Here is a 17,390-nt window from a genome sequence, read left to right as displayed (position 1 = left end):
AGGGAAGGAAGGCAACACGAATGGAATTGCTGATGCAGAATCTTTCTTTCCCGTTTCCCCCCCAGCAGAAGCCGCCAGGACAGCGGCAGCCTCTCGAAGAGAGCAGGCTGACAGTCTCAACAAAGCAAGTCACAAAACTGCTCTGGCTTTTCAGGGCCAGACAAAAAGGAAAAGAACTGGGACCCTTCTAAAGCAATGAGAGGTTTCCTTTGTAGGACTGAAGGCTGAACGAAGGCTCACGAGACACTGCAACTTTACCGCTTTCTTTTATTTCACTGCTTTAGGCTTGAGCGTTATTTCACAGGCTTAGCCAGCAACTTCCATTGGTAGCACAGTTGAGCTGTGGCTACAGGAGTATGTTTAGGCTTGGTTTCCAATGGAGACGGAGCATTCATCACTACTGTGCCTCTACTACCTGCATTCTGGCGTTGCTTTTGAACCCAGTGGCCACATTTAGCTAAAACTTTGGGAAAAAGCCTCAAGCTTCTTACCAGTTTCCAAGAACTCAGAGGCCTGGTAAAAGAAAGCAACTCCAACAATAAGCTTCCTCACTATAGGAAAAATGACACAAGTTGGGATATTCCCCCCTACAGAGACAGATTGCCAATAGCATTTAATGACACCTGTTGCCTAACTGCTGGGTAATGCAGCCTTCTCTCCCATAAAACAAAGTGCCCAGTCATGGCTGGCACTGGGCTGTGCCCTTAAACAGCTGTAATCAACAATACGGACTTACCTCAGCTTCACAGAAACCACCTTTTCTTGGTTTTCAAAATGTCCAAACAGTATCTGAATCCCCGAGAGCGAGTTCACCCATGGGATCCATACCAGACTGCCTGCTGACAGCGTGATTGAAGACTGCAACAAATGAATGTCGTAGGTGCCATAATTCAGGGGCTCTCCCAGTGAACAGCACCTCTGGAATTACTAACGTGTGCCATATGAAAACAGGCTTCGAGTGCCAGCCTGTCTCATACTTCACAAGCCAAGGGCCTAATCCGCACAGGACTAAGTGTTCATTCAAGGGACATAGGCATTACATTAACCAGGGTGCTGGTTGCAAGCACCCCTTGATTATTTTGTTTATCTAGATACCCAGATCCTTTATGGCCTTTACATTGGTAATACCAGGTTACTATAGCAACCTCTGGGACCTGCATAATCAAGATAGCAGAGAAGAGCTGATAGCTGAATTAATGTATTTATAGCCTTGAATAAGAAACTTTAAAGATTAAAGATTAATGATCTATGGAATTCATATATACTCTACTCATGATGTCACACTTATTTAATCTCTTTTTCCAAATACAGTTACATTTAAATGCTAACCTAGAGTATGTAATACAATATATTAAGACAACACTATTTAAACTTGCTGTTTATTTTCTGTTTTCAGTTTAGCATACAATTAAACTACTTCATAAAGTCAGAAGACTAATGTACATTTTATAGTAAGGTTAATCATAGCTTGTAGAAGCTAGAATTCATAACCAGATTTGCAGATTACATACATTTTCACAATATTTAAAATGAGTAAATTCAGAACTAGGTAGCCAGCTTATGGAATATTAAGCATAATGATAACATTCTCCTTCAGTTTGCTATTTTCCTGTACTCAACAGGTTCTTTTTAAGAAGTCACTAACTTTCACCGAACTAGAGACTTGCTTGCTTAAGAGTCAAGCTCATAACAGATCAACATAAATGTAAAAGTTTGCTTGACAGCTCTTCAGCAGACAAAAGAAGATATCTCTCCTGAATGATCTGGACCATCAGGTCTGGATGCAAGTTGCTCACACAACCAGAATGATGACATGAAGGAGATGTATGTGGAGGGAGATACCAGGGAACTGAAGTATTTTTTTTTTCTTTTGCTGGACTGTCATTAAAAGCCAGGTTCAGCTGCTGTAAGACTGCCAGGCAGCAAGCACAGTTTTAGCCTGTGTTTCCTTCATTACTACTACATGAACTGCCCAAGTGTGTGCACGTGACCATAGGTCAGAAAGGCATGGGTAGCTCTGTTTGGCTTTTAACTGCCTCAGGTCCAGGACAGGCAAGAAATTCTCGTTCTGAGTAATCATCCAAGCAAAAGAGACAAAACAGTGGGCCTTCAGGTGAGATTTAAGTATCATACAAGTCGTATGGTGACCTTCCACACCATCACAAAATTCTGTCTCCACCAGACAATAAATAAATGTTATTGTTCTTTCTCAGGCAGGTTCCTTTCTTATTTTTATTTTTATTTTTTATATATATCCATACTAACATAAATCTCTGAGCCAATTCCTTCTCCCAAAGGCAGCAGGATTATTTATCTGTTTTTGTGAAGGAGGGAAACTGAGCTTCAAAATGCAGTGCCTCAAAGCCATACACTATAAAAAATCCCCACCAGTATCAGTGGAGGAACTGATGAGGATGAACTAAATCCACTGTAAGAACCTTCTATCACTGCAGCCTTAACACAAAATGCAGAAGCTTTTTTTTGCCCTTGGAGTCTCGTAAAGCAGACAGCGGATTCTTGGACTGAACAGCTCTGTCATTGGATGGACAGTTGTATTTTGGGGGTCTTAGGTTGTTGGTTGGGGTTTTAGCTTTGATTTCTTACTGTGGGTGATTTAGCTAAGAAAGAGCTTTCGTATCTTCTGTATTTGGCCTTTTTTTCCCTCATTGCTTCTTTTGCAATCTGTAGATAGTATAGGAAGGATAGGCCCTCACAAGTCCAGTGGAAAATTTGATTTTGTTACTCCATAGCCATTTTCCAACAAAAACACTAATTTCAAAGACATCCAGATAAAACTGGGGAGGGAAGAAACTGATTAAATTGGGTCCATTTACCTGTTTTCCCAGTACTGACAGAGTTCTACTTAATTCCAACCAACCTGCATATGACACCAACCCAAAACCCATCACACTATACATCTAACTTCACACTTGTAACATTTAGAGTTATTTACCCCTTTGATATTGTAAAGCTTTTGGCTAAGATTTTTAAAGCCTGCCTTCCTTAGCCTCCTAGCTTTATTTAAATGGCCTGTTTTTTAAAAGTGCCAAGTATGTCACACCATCACAGAGGTCCGAATGCTGCTTGGCTTTTCTTGGTTGTGGTCTCACATGTCACAAGTGAATCTTCAGAAAGTCTTAGACCGCACTTTGCAACGCTCATATCAACCACCAAGGAAAAATCCTCCTATTCTCCTAGTCTAACAGAATGATGAGAAAAGGGTTTTTTTGACCTATCACCATTCCCTTGTGCCTTTGAAAATAAACATTACATCTCTCCAGCTAATATGACCATACATCAGTTCTTAACACCTTTCTGCACCCTCCTGTGTTCTAAGCCTTTTATTTTAATTGACTTAAGAAAAGGTTTCATTAGAGATGACAGCACACTGGCTAGCAATTAAAATATATCTATATAATTTCTGCAACCCTCCTTCGAATCCTAGCCCATGTCTCTCATCTTTTGCAGAGAAGTGTCAAATAGTGTCTAAAAAAACCCTGCAAAGACAAGGGAAAAAATTCATAAATATATCGTTGTTGCCTAAAACTTTTATAAATTGTTTTTTGTGTTCAGTTTCACTTTTGTTGATAAAACTAGTCCAAAATACCTTTTCTAAAATATCTGTCTAAAAACCTGACTAGTAAAAGCTCCTAGAGGTGCAAAGACTGGGTTTTTTCCCACTCCACCAGTATTTGCATTGACAAATGGCAATGCTGACACTGTCTGCATTTTAAGGGTGGCTTTGTAGGTCACTCTTGAGCCTAACCTAGTGTCTAAAGCCCAAGAAAATTGGGTACAGCTTCTTTCTCCTCCCCAGACTCCTTGGAAAATGTTGGGGAAGTCACTTGGCCTCTCTGTGCCTTAATTGTATCCTCGTAAAAACAAGGATGTAAGAACTACTCCAATGTTTAAACACCTGCTTAACCCCTCAGTTTATCTATACCTTTAGTTAAATGTCTTTTGCTGTTGAAGTTCATGAAATTTCATTATATGCTTAAACATACACTTAAGCGGTTTTGTTGATATGGCACTGGAGTGTACAGACTATTCCCATCTTTATGGTAATATCAAAAATATTTTAAGCTATATAAGAATGTATTTTAAGCTCATGAATGAAGTCTGTATTTTCTTTCTTAAATCCCAGGCAATCATGTCTGTTCTGCCTTTGTTAAAGAATCAATGTTGTACTTGCCTGCATGTGTCCAAATTGAAGCCATTAATCTCTTCTGTTTGTCACATCCAGATTAAAGTGCTTTTGCAACCAGAGATAGTGTCGCATGCTCCCGATGTTGAAACAAAGCTCTCTCTCAGGAGACTCTAGTTATGCGTAAAGGATAGAAATCTAATGTTTTATGAAGAGTACCACAAGTAAGAAGGAAACTGTGTATTCACTCAAGCTGTGATCCTGCCTTTCTGAACAATATTTTACTATTGACTTTAACAGGAGCTATTTTATTGCTACAAAAAGCATGTAAGCAAGTATTTAATAAAACATTAACAGCAAATAACCTTTTGGTCCCAAGTTCTCACAGCTTTTTCAAGATCGTATGATTATGAGAGCAAAGACCATACATTTGCAACTGTCTGAAAAGTACTGGGTTACAAAATTATTTGTTTTATTTTTTAGCAAATAACTGCGTTTAAAGGCATTTCCTCTTTTGTGCAACATATTTAGGAGAAAGGAAATATATTTTAATCAGACAATATTTTGGTACAAAGCACTGAAAACAAGTTTGTTGTCATAAAACCTGATCTACTGAGGGGTTTGAAGGTACCTTGGTGATTTAGAAAAACATCTACAATGCAGTTAAAATGTTAAATACCCATTAATATTTTTGGCTTTGCCTAACTTAGCAAGTAATGAAGTGCAATAGGAGTAGACAGAACAGAAAGCTGGTGTTAAGGACCCAATATCCATACTGTACAACTTCTGGGGACTTGATTTTGGAATAGGTTTAATCTAGTGATGATCTAATGATGGATGGAAAGCCATCACAAGCTGGAGAGCATTTTCCAGTTTAGATTCACTTGAATTCCATTTTGCCTACTCCACTATGTTATCTATAGTGCAGCAAAGAGGGGATGAACAGGAGATTCATCTCAAAAGTGTAAACTAAACACTCAGGCCAACGCATCCAATCTGAGTTAGGGATTCGCACCAGCTAGACATCTCTGTCTGTATCTTTGTAAATTTGGCACTGCAGACGTTATTCCTCATGTTACTACTTCTGAAAATCAGCAAGGTCTACTCTAGGAAGAAGAGAATCACTAGTATATAGTGCACTGCATAAATGGTGGTACATAATATAAAACTTAGGGAGACACCAAAAAAAAGTTAAGTTTCCATCTGAAAAATATTCCATCACTATAGTTAAAAGCAAAACCTACATTGTTACAATTAATGTAAGTATATATTTCTTAGCTGAAGTTTAAATAATGATTTTCATCTCTTGCTGAACATGAAGCTCAAGAAAGCTGACAGATCGACCCATGCAGCCCAAGAGAAGTGTTACTTCACTTCTTGCATTTTTCTCTCATTGCTCACTCTGCATCTTCCCCAGATTAATTTTCTAAACAACAGCAAAAAAGATTGAGGCAAAGATGATCAAAAGCATGCCTTTGAGTATCCAGCTGGGGATGTACAGTGCACTGAACATTAGTTCTTCACCACGAGACCCCCTCTATAATCCTAGTGAATATGAATGTGCTGAATCAGTTTGTCCCTGTTACAATGTGAGTCAATAACTTCTTATAAAAACTATGAAATATAAAAGCATTGCTCATCAGCACTCACAGCATTTTTGCTTTTACCCAGGACAACTAGTTTTCTTCATCACTAGCTTTCTATTCATTTCCTCACTACAGTCTGGTACGGTATTTGCCAAGAGAGTTTTCAGTTTTATCTGGCATAGGTCAAATGACATCTACATTTAAAAAAATGGGGTCTTAAACTATATTAAATTAAAGAAAAATATTAAATATACATCTGTTGAATAAGCTATTCAATATAATCAGAGAATTTAAAGATCTTGTGTGAAGAGTTTCAATTAAAGCTTTACAAGCATTAATTAAAAATAAACCACCAAATACGCAGAATCTACTGTATGGCAATAAACACCCAAGAATCACTGCTTTCTCATTTAGATGGGTAAAATTATTTCACTTTGACTAGCAGCCATAAATAAGGAATACATCCCTCTCTTATTTGTCTGGATTAAGATTATCTCCTTTTAATTTTTTCCAGATTAGTTGCCAAGAATAATGCTGCCTGCCACTGTGTGAAATTAACACCTTTCCCATTTTGATTTCAAAGGTAAAAACAAAAAATAAAAAATCCAAAAGCAAGCAAGCTTCTGTTTCAAATGAGTAAATTTGTGTTTCATTTGTAATCCAACAGGCTGACTGATTTCATTTTTTGGCAATGTACAGTACAGCCTGTGCCCTCCCCTGGACATGTAGTACGCAGGGACACAATGTGGGAAGCATGTCCAGGAGTAATACACTGGAAGATCTCTCTGGAGGCAGAACAACAGCAAGAAGGGAACATCACAAAGCATGTTCACGCCTGAACATTAGTCACTCTGATCTGGGTAAAAAAAAAATAAATCACCTTTAGACCTCAACACCTATTCATACATGAAAGTTACAACATCACATATATTCTTTTAAGATAAAGGGACTTGCCACAGCTCCCTGCAGAAGGGCTGGTGCCATGGCTTTTCAAAAGCACTATAAAACATTTCAAAAACTGAACCAATAAAAACGTTGAAACAACTGTCATGACTTACTGATGTCAGCCTGTGCTTGCAGGGGCATGTAACAGCAGTCAGTTATTATTTCTGTTTGCATTCTGGGATATATATCTATATATATGTGTGTGTAACGCAGAACTGCCCAGGTCAGGGGGAAGCCTCTGGGTAGCCTGTGCTGTGTGATATTCTCCTAGCCAAACCCAAAGTCAAACTCAGATGTTACGTCTTACAGACCATTCTTGGTGAGAAAATCTGATCTGCTCACCCTTTCCTTCATGCATGGCAGGAACCTGACTTTTAAAGACATTTAGGTTACCATGGAAGGACCTGATTAAAATCTCTTTACCAGAGACAGTCTCTACCTAGCCAATATTTTTTCCACTCTTCACCAAGACGTAATGTCTGCCTCTTACTTTCTTCAGTAAGAGAAATCATAATTTTCTTAACCAAGCTTCAGAAGATCCTCAAAACTTTGAACTCCCTGTATTTCTAACCCACATAAGTCTTTACATAATAATTTTCTTAAATCCTCAAAGCAAACTTTGCCATAGCTGGGTACTTTTATTGTGCCCTTACTGACAGTTTTTCCATGTTACAGTGAATAAAGTCAGGTCTTAATCAGGTCATCTGAGGTTGCTCTTTATCTCCCTGCTGTGGTAATCTCCTTATCAATCTGTATCAAATCAAAATATCTCAGTGTTGACTAGGGCAGGAGGTTTGATTCTCAAAACTGCAACCACACACTCTCAGCTCTCACTTTGCTTACAATTAATCCTAGCTCCAGCTCCATCTGCTGTCACTTGGAGCTTGCCTTTAATGAGGCACTGGAACTGTTCACCCAGATACCTGACACCTTAGTGAGGAATCACAAACAGATGCTTCAGTAAAAAAAAAAAAAAAAAAAAAAAATGTTGCACTAAACTACTTTGTGTATTTCTTCTTAATGTGCTACTGACCCTTGACAGGTTCTTTGCCATAAAAGTGTCTCCTTGGTAGAACATGCCTATATTTAAATTAATGATGCTTTTGCAACAAAGACAATAGCATGGATTCGCACAGAGATGCTCTGAGGATAATCATCAGCACTAACTTCCACATGAAGAGTACAACTGCTGCCTTACAAGAGCTGGCAACAGGCTGTTGCTTTTCAGAGCAAGACTGAGCTTCAAATCACAGGACTTCTCCCCTACAACTGCACTGGACACTTGTCTTCTCAGAAACTAAGCCAGAAACACCAGCAGTGTGAACACTGATTTGGAATGCACACAGAGAGCATGAGTTTTCTAAGACAGTCTGGAAAGAGAAATATACTAATTGCAAAATGTTAATTTCCTACAGCCTTTTTAGCAATACATCTCACTAGCCAATGTTTTCTGATACAATATCGGAACAAACTAGTAAATGTAAACTAATTCTTTGTCTGGAAAGGAGTTTTACTCGATTGTAGCAGCAGAGATTGCAGTACTTTGCGTACAATGTAATATGTATATGTAATATGGAGTACATGAAACGAGATGCAGGGGAGAAATACCTAGTTTTATTTTACTCTAGAAGACTTAGGTTACACAGGAGTGTCAGACCACTTGTAAGTAATACAGGTCTTCTTAAATACTTCCCATGTAAAGTCTTTATTCTCTACTTGTCATTTTTTAGAAATGTGTAAAATATATTTTTGGCAACATATTCCAAGGCTTCCCTGCTCTAGGTGTTGGCATCTGGACTCCTGCTGTAAAGATCTCACTGAAGTTCATAAATTGTTTATAAATTAAATCAGCTCTTTCATGCTAAAAATTATTATGGCCTCAAGTCTATGATCTCAGTCTTTTAGCGAACTTAAAGTGTTAAATCACACTGCAAAAAGTTCTCCCTTTCCTATGGGAGAGATTACAATAATATCCTGGACTTTAACAATTATCCTCGACATAAAAATTCTTGTATTTAACAGCCCTTGAGAGAATCTTACCCCCTTCACAGAACCTCTGCAAAGGAGCAATTTCGATGGGTGAGAATTTCACAAGACAGAAAAAAAGTGATGTTGCTTGTATTTTTAAATGACAGCTCCTAGCTCAGTGGCATGGAGTGCTGGAGGAGCCCCCTGGAGCAGAGATCAGGGCCAAAGGGAGGAGATAAACTGATTTGTCATATGGCTGCATGGTTTATGGCATTTTCGTATTCTTTATCATACTTCTATCACCTGCACATCTATAGGTAGGAAGACAGAGAAAGAAACCTGCAACAGGAGAAGGCATGCTACTGAATTTCTAAGGGCAGATGCAGGGCATCGACATGAGAAATAAAGGGTCAAAGGAGCATTTATCACAGACAATCGAATAGTGACAGATGATAAAGACATCTGGGAAGAAGGACATACAGGCAAAGCAGCATGGATGAGGATTTTATGGAATTTTTGAATACCATTCAGGGTGAACCTTAAGTAACTCAGAGAAATAAACCTAATCTTGGTGTACTTACAGTAGTAACTGCAAATGAGGCTGTTAAAGAGCTGGCCTAACAGACTCAGAGGCTGCCTTGGCGTTCAGAGCCAGGAAGGAGCATGGAGAAGGCTAAGCAGGCATAGTGCTACCAAGAGCAAACTGACTTGGTCTCACTCCCTTGCTTATGACAACTAAATTGATGTCTGCTAGGGGCTCACTGGGGGAAGAACCACCAGTCCCAGGAGAAGCTAATGTATGTTTGAAAAGGCACGTCAGATGTTGTGTGCTGGGAATCAACCTCGGTGTGCCAGCAAAGCCCCTGAGCACCAACTGGCTAAGAGACACTGCTAAGCCCCCAGGAGAGTTTCAGAAAAACTGCCATGAAAATACATACGCAATATCAAGTACTATTAGCTTGTTTCATGCTTTTTCCCACAACATGCCAGAATTCCGGAATTTTCCAGAATAAACACCATTTGTTTTTTATTGTCTTCCATCGCTTCTAAAAAGTGAAGCAAGCATGACAGCATGAGAGGAATCCAGGGAGCAGCACACCCATCTCTATCAAATTACGCAGTTCAGTGGTTGCTCCACATTAAACATTGATAGAATAAATAATGTCTTTCAACAAAGACTTGGTTACCTTGGTACTTGCTGAACTCATGACAGACTTGCAATTCCTCATCTGGATATAACCGTGGCAGAAAACAAAACCAGGTAAAAGTTGGTGTGAAAGGCACACATTTAAATGATTTAATATAGGATAGATGCTTGCCTTTGGTGGTCATGAAGTCTTAGGTGGATATTAAAGGGTGATCTATGTCTCATAGCATCTACTTTATCATGATTTGGTTAGATGGACTGAAATGGCAAGTTGATGTTCTGTCAGACTTGGAGACAAGCAGCATAAAAGCCTCCCTGACCCTAGCACAGCTGCAGTATTCAGATGGCTGACTAGATATTGTCCTATTAAACTCTTCTAATACCTGGTTCCAAATGCCTCTTCAGTTTCACACCCACCAATGACTGCAGAAAGGCAGCCAGAGACAGTACTATATATGTAAAAATTTAAAGCCCAGGCTAACTATATCAGGCCAAATCCTTACAGTCATTACTCTTCTTCCTCTCCCTGCATGCATATTTAGGTAACTGGCTTGCTTAAGCATCTTTCAATAATTAAGCATCTTTGGCATGCAGGGAAATCTCATGCTATTTTCCAGCAAAAGGTTTATCTCCAGGCTTTCATAGGAACCTGCTGGCATGGTCTTCCTGTGCCTGTGTAATAGAAAGCTGAAGGAATGCCTCTGACCTCACCCAGTGTTTCTTGCATAAATGAAGCGGCACATGCTCCTGCCAGGTCCCCTCTGCTTGGGGCTGTGTAGATATACCCAAATTCTCTTTTAAGTCAGTGCCTACACCTTCAGTTCATTCAGTTCAATTTGGGCCATTTGGATTCAATTTAAGCTTTGCATGGCAAGGTGCAACTTAATCGTCAGGAAGCAATGGATTTTGAGGGGACTGCTAGACGAATCAGCTCTTAGTGCAATGCTGAGCAAGGGCTTCAGCCATGAAACTACAATTTGGGCTTGCAAAAAATTCTCCTGCATAGCACAGTATAAACACTGACCAAAAAAGCCAGATGCAAACATATGGCAACCATGAACTATAATAGTTCTTCAACTACTGTCTTTGTATGATGAAACACAATTTAAACAACCTAAAGAGCTGCTCCTAAATGTGTGTATATACAGATATCTTTCTTAAACCACAAGCTACAGAAGTTATTGTGTTATGGAAATTGTTCTTAATAAAGAAAATGGAGTTACTATTGTCTTTAATAAGGCAGGATCAAGCCCTTGATAAGAGGGTAGAAACAACATCCCTTTGAAAGTTCATGAGTAATTTCAGATAATATATTCACAAATCCAAATGAAAGGATGACTAGGAGTGATGATGTTACATGCGTCAGGACTATGTTTAAAGAACTGGAAGGGGCAGTAAAGACATATATTTAAAATTAATTATGCATAGGAAGATGTGGAAGAATTGCAAAGCGTACATAATTTCAAACTACAAACAATAGTGGCAGAATATGCTGTGTACCTTTAATATTGCATCTATGCCAAAGTAGTATAAAGAAGAAAATGCACTAAATTTATATATTGATAATTGAATGCATTTTCAATAGTTACTTAGAAAGTCATTTCAGTTTTCATAAGAAATAAAGGGGCAAGCGATCCTGAATCAGTCAGCACATACGTGCTGGATAAAATGAGTATACAGTTAGCCTCAGATGAGCTGCAGCAAGTACTGTCTCCTGCCCAGCTAGTTGTCAGGAGCTATGAGAAATGGTGAACAGTATTGTAGGGTCTCTGGAGGGAGTGAAATGGGGAAGGGGCATCATGGGGCAGACAGAGGAAATGTTGAATTTACTGTGAAAGTGAAGAAATTCTCTGTTTGTGATAGGGGAAGATGGAGCAGCAGGTAGGAAAGAAATACGCAGACCCTCCTAATGAATCCAATAGCATGTGTCCCCATTAACAGTAATTTAAGCATTCAGGCAAACAAAGGATCAAGGTATGAACTATGAACTTTTATTTTTGTAGAAAAGTATCTCTTTCAAGCCTACACAGGTTTACAGTAACTATATCAACATAACTTACTGTATGTATTGATGAATATAGGATTCCTGCAATTTCCAGGTAATCAGCCTGGCACTTTTCACAAGCATTAAATCTATTTAGAATCATAGAATCATTTAGGTTGAAAGAGATCTTTAAGGTCATTAAGTTGAACCAATAATCAAGCACTACCAAATCCATCACTAAACCATGTCCCTAAGCACCACATCTACACATCTTTTAAATACCTCCAAGGATGGTGATTCAACCACTTCCCTGGGCAATGCTTGATAACCCTTTCAGTGAAGAATTTTTTCCTAATATCCAACGTAAACCTCCCCTGGCACAACTTGGGGCCGTTTCCGCTTCTCCTGTCAGTTGTTAACTGTGAGAAGAGACCGAGCCCCACCTGCCTACAACCTCCTTTCAGGTAGTTGTAGAGAGTGATGATGTCTCCTCTGAGTCTCCTTTTCTCCAGGCTATTTAATACAAATAAATCAATTTCCCATTAAAATTACATGTCGGCCTTTAATTGGTCAACTCTTCCTTCCTGATAAAAGAAGATCCAGTGCTTAGTGCTTAGTGCACTGCCCTTGGATTTAGACTAGACTTTGATACTCTGGTTTGCTACAGACTATACATGACCTTGGATTTAATCTCTCTGTACCTCAGTAAAAGATAGAGCTGCTGTATTTTAAAGGCATGGTGAAAGGGGAGCTAGTTTTAAGAGGGTGGAGAACTTGAACGTGATTGAAGCAAGCATTACACAGTTCATGAGAGGCAGGTAAATAGTTGACACAAATTGGATGACTCAGCAACAGTGTACAACCTGTGATGGACCAGAACCAATGAAGAATGAGAAACCTAGCCTTCTCGTGTGGATAGGAAATATAATTAGACTTGGTATATCAGCTGAAAATAATTATACTGACCTATTTTAAATAGTTTTAAAACTATCATGATGACATATATTTTTACTTAGTTTGCTTGGCTTAGTGGTTTGGGTTTTTTTGTAAGGCAACAGAATAGATTATATGTCAGTGACCATTGTGCAAAAAAATGTCAGATCTGTGTTTGTCATCAGAAATGGTTATATTGATTTTATTGAGTGTTTCAAGATCGATGTGGTGTATTTGAAAATTAACACTCCTAAAAATTAGCATACCAGGTTTTCTCTATCTAAATGAAACTATACAAAAAACTAGCATCAAAATTACATAAAACTTATTTAATGTCTTTTGAGATAAAACAGTAAGTGTTCATTTGCATTGAACCTACCTTGTATTCTGCAGTGAAAGTCATATTGCAACAACCTAATTCATCACCATCTCTCCAAACCAACCATCAGGCTGTTTCTCTCCACAGTTTAATAATATAGTCCAAATCAACTGGCAAAATCATCCCTGCAGAGAAAACAAAAAATACATACAGCAAGAACACTATTTTCATTAGCTTTTCAGATCACTGACATAGCATAAATGCAGGCACTGGTGCTTTTATCTTTTTTAGTGAGTAAAGTCAATATAACAGGGTCCCCAGTTCAGCACATTTCATCTGAGTTCTTACTATTAAGTCAATTGTTAACCCCCTGGCCAATACAGCATTCAAGTTACAATGCAATTTCAGCACATGCCTTAAATGCTTTGCTTCAACAGGGACACAGCTTTCCAGTATCAACACTTCCTTGTCAATACTCTGAATTTCCCTATTAATTCTATATTTTGACTAGTAGCAAAACATTAAGTTACTCATGTCAGTTGCTATCTTCTGCATTAGCTAGGCAGTCTAATAAAATTTTCATTAAAATACATTAAAATAAACCAAAATCACATGTTGTAGTAAAATTAATTTAATGAAAGGGGACTTTAATAGGTAAAATAGTGAATGAAAAGAAGCAGGTGTAATAGTATAGCATGGGAAAAAAAAATCTGAAAAAATAACTGCTAAATTCTCAAGGAAGAAATCTGAGAAAACCCACATTTCAACCAGAAAAGGCTGACTGTCTGACTTAATATTCAACAGCAGAATGAGTATTTGGGCATTCTGTGGTAGAAATATGTGTTAAAGACATAAAGACTTGAGCTTTAAAAGTTTTTCCAGAGTGGGTAGTAACTGAAACAGGAAGAGGAAGCATGATGTTAGTTGTGCATAGACAGCTTTAAAGAGTTGGCAAGAAGAGACTCTGGTCTATAGTAACCTGAGACAATAATTTTGAAGCTGAGGATTGCCAGAGTGCAAAATACTTTGGAGTTGTACAGAGGAGACAGAGCATGACAAATGTCAAATAATTCAAATGGATGCACTTATCTGGAATAGAAAAGAAATGGTATTTATTTCCTAACTTAGTCTACCTTCCCACTACCTATCATTGCCTAATTTATCTTACAAGCTCTGCTAAGGAACACACCTTGCAATATTAGCCATTATTCCAAAAGTTTTGTCTCTGGAATTGGCCCAGTGGCTACTTTCTCTTACTCAGAAAGAAAGAAAGAATAATAAGATCCCATTTACATCAAAGCCTTCTGTTTTGGAGAAGAAAGGTTTTCTGACTTTTCAAAAAATGTTTACTCTATATATGGTCTGAAATGGCTTTGGAAATCTGAGTCCAAAAGTTACAAAAAAAGTTAGCAGTAAACAAAGCTGCTGTTTGCCAGATAGATTCTTGTGCAGATCTTACACTCCAGAGTGAAGACTGATTCTTGGGTAAAAGTACATCTAAGTGGAGAGAGAAGCCAGGAATGACAAGAGCCACGGTGCAGTAATTGGTAACAGGTTCATAACGAAGTGGTTCTTAAGATGTAATTAAGTGGTGGACCTTCTTTCCATGGCATACTGCAAATACAAAAACGTTCATGCAGGTTTGAGACAGACCTGACAATCCAGTAGAAGAAAAATCCATCAGGTTCACTGAATGATTAGAAACCAGCTCTGCTTCAGGATGTCCTTGAGCAGCAAGTGATGAAAGCCTTCGAGTATGAGTTTGCCCTCTTCTCTTCCCCAGGGTATCTGCTTGCAGCTGCTGGTTCATGGGTTTTTATGGATCTTTCTTTTCTGTCCGCAAGCATGCTTCTATCCTTCTACCCACAAGCAAGTTTCCATTCTCTAAGCATGAGAAGCACCACTTTGCTATTTGCCTTCACTAGTTGTGTTCTAGAACATGCCTGCAGAATACATGAGGGTGCAGTCTTGCAAGTAAGAATAAAGTCAATTTTTAGGAAACTATGCCTAACATAACTGCACCCCTACTTTGACTGCTGTAACTTAATTGTTCCAGCGACCCCCCCCCCCCCCCCCGCCCCCGCCAGTGCCAGCGTGTGTGAGGGTGCCACACAGGTGCAGCTTGCACAGCCCCTGCGCTGCCACAACTCTGCGCAGCGAAGCCCCTCTTGCCAGCAGTAGCCGCTCTCGTCTCATAACAAAAGGGTCTGGAAAAGGCTTCAAGGCATAAAATAAATTCTTAATGATGCTTCCCGCTTTAATTACTCATTAAGGGTGTAGATATTAGCCAGATCCAACTGTCACACACCACCAGGATTGAAAAAAACACAGTCTGTCTGGATAAAACCTTAAAGAGCACAAAGAGAGCTCTAAGGGCTCTGGCAAAGGAAGGAAATTTCAGCTGGCTGTTTAATTTATGTTTAATTTAATTCTGTGTTAGCTAACCAGATACTACTTCTGTCTCATTTAAATCTACTTTCAGAGAAAGAGAAAAAAAGATCCACAAGTGCAACTGAAGTGACACAGCACTAACAAACGTCAGCTCGCTCCATGGGAAACAAGGGATTGCATTTGTCACAGCTAATTTATGAAAAGGCTATCAGCTGAAAACGTATGTTGTCACGTGGTTTCCTCACCAACCAGGTAAGTAAACAAAATGAATGGGAATTCCTGCCTAGACAACATCTGTTTCTTCATTCTGACCCACTGCCTCTCCCCTCCCCAAGCAGTCCCTCAGGACCTGGGCTCCAGGCAGCCAGGCACGTGTGCTTCCCCATCTGGGCCAACCCACCAGAACATTTCTAATCCTGACTGTGTGCTGTAGAGGTACAAAGGCCTCCAGCATGGTGAGACCGAATTTCACATCAGAAATAAATGTGTTAACTGTCTCAGCCATGAGTTCTTGAAACTTTGGCGAACAGGAGACTCCACACATCCACTTTTTTTCCTGTTTTAAAGAATAGCTTAATGCATCATATGACATTTGCTTCTTAAAGTGTACCCTGAATAAATCTAATAATTTTTTTCCTCCCTTTATACTCACTACATGAGCAACCTACACACAAGGAAATCCAGAATATTTCTGGTGCTTTGCTCCCTCAACAAACTGAAAATACCCCATGGAAACATCAATGTGGAGAAAGACAAGTAATTCCAGTACTTCAAGTATTTGTTTCTGATATGGGTCATTCAGCAGCATAAAACCCCCTCCATCACTGGAGGAAGCTGTTTGTATCCTCACCACAAATCATGATGTTTCTGGCTTTAACTATGCTTTATTGAAGAATTAAATATGTGCTAAGAAACAAGAATATACACAGAGTTATAAAACCTAATCAACAGAATTGAGAAACAGGGATTCAGGTTCAAATCTTTGTCCTGCCTGATACATGTTGGTCTATTTTCCTTTTAGCCCTTCTGCCTCAACACAACTTCATCTCTTCTTCTACCAGCCTCTGCTTCTGTTCCTGGATGGACTCTTGTTTCCACCAGCTGTAGGGTCCTGTACTGTGCAACCCCGTGCACCAGCAGAGGCTGGGGCTGACCTGCTGGAAGGCAGCTCTGAGGAGAAGAACCTGGGAGTCCTGGTGGGCAGTGAGTTGCCCATGAGCCAACAGTGTGCCCTGGTGGCCAGGAAGGCCAGTGGCATCCTGGGGTGCATTAGGAGGAGCGTGGCCTGTGGGTCAAGGGAGCTGATCCTCCCCCTCTGCTCCGCCCTGGTGAGGCCACGTCTGGAGTGCTGTGTCCAGTGCTGGGCTCCCCAGTTCAAGAGGGACAGGGAACTACTGGAGAGGGTCCAGCAGAGGCTATGAAGATGATGAGGGGACTGGAGCATCTCCCTGATGAGGGAAGGCTGAGGGAGCTGGGGCTGTTTAGCCTGGAGGAGAGAAGACCAAGAGGGGATCTTATCAATGTCTACAAATACCTTAAGGGCGAGTGTCAGGAGGCTGGGGCCAGGCTCTTTTCAGTGGTGCCCAGGGACAGGGCAAGGGGCAACAGGACAAACTGCAGCACAGGAGGTTCCATCCAAGTATAAGGAAGGACTTCTTTACTTTGGGGGTGACAGAGCACTGGGACAGGCTGCCCAGAGAGGCTGTGGAGTCTCCTTCTCTGGAGACGGTCAAAACCTGCCTGGACATGATCCTGTGCAAGCTGCTGTAGGAGAACCTACTTTAGCAGGGGACTGGATTAGACAATCTCCAGAGGTCCCTTCCAACCCTGACCAATCTGTGATTCTGTGATTTCTTCTTTTACATAATTTTCCTGTCCCTCCTCACCTCCTTTAAAGGGAGAATGAAAGAAAGACTTTCAGCCAACTCAGCCTACTAGGCTTAAATCCTTAGTAATTTCACTGTGGCTTGTGG

The 17,390-nt window shown here is 39.8% G+C and overlaps 1 protein-coding gene across 2 annotated transcripts in view; it reads right to left on the bottom strand.

Annotated features, from left to right (window-relative positions):
• Positions 1-17,390, bottom strand: part of JAKMIP1 (janus kinase and microtubule interacting protein 1) — a 249,801-nt gene that overhangs the window by 20,739 nt on the left and 211,672 nt on the right. For both annotated transcript variants that reach the window (XM_055708107.1, XM_055708118.1), the window contains exon 15: positions 13,087-13,211. The gene's annotated coding sequence lies outside the window, so the exon portion shown is untranslated. The remainder of the gene's footprint in view (positions 1-13,086; positions 13,212-17,390) is intronic.

This window comes from Falco cherrug, chromosome 1 (assembly GCF_023634085.1).
Source record: "Falco cherrug isolate bFalChe1 chromosome 1, bFalChe1.pri, whole genome shotgun sequence".
Classification (NCBI taxonomy): Eukaryota; Metazoa; Chordata; class Aves; order Falconiformes; family Falconidae; genus Falco; species Falco cherrug.
This window is presented reverse-complemented; position numbering and strand designations above follow the sequence as displayed.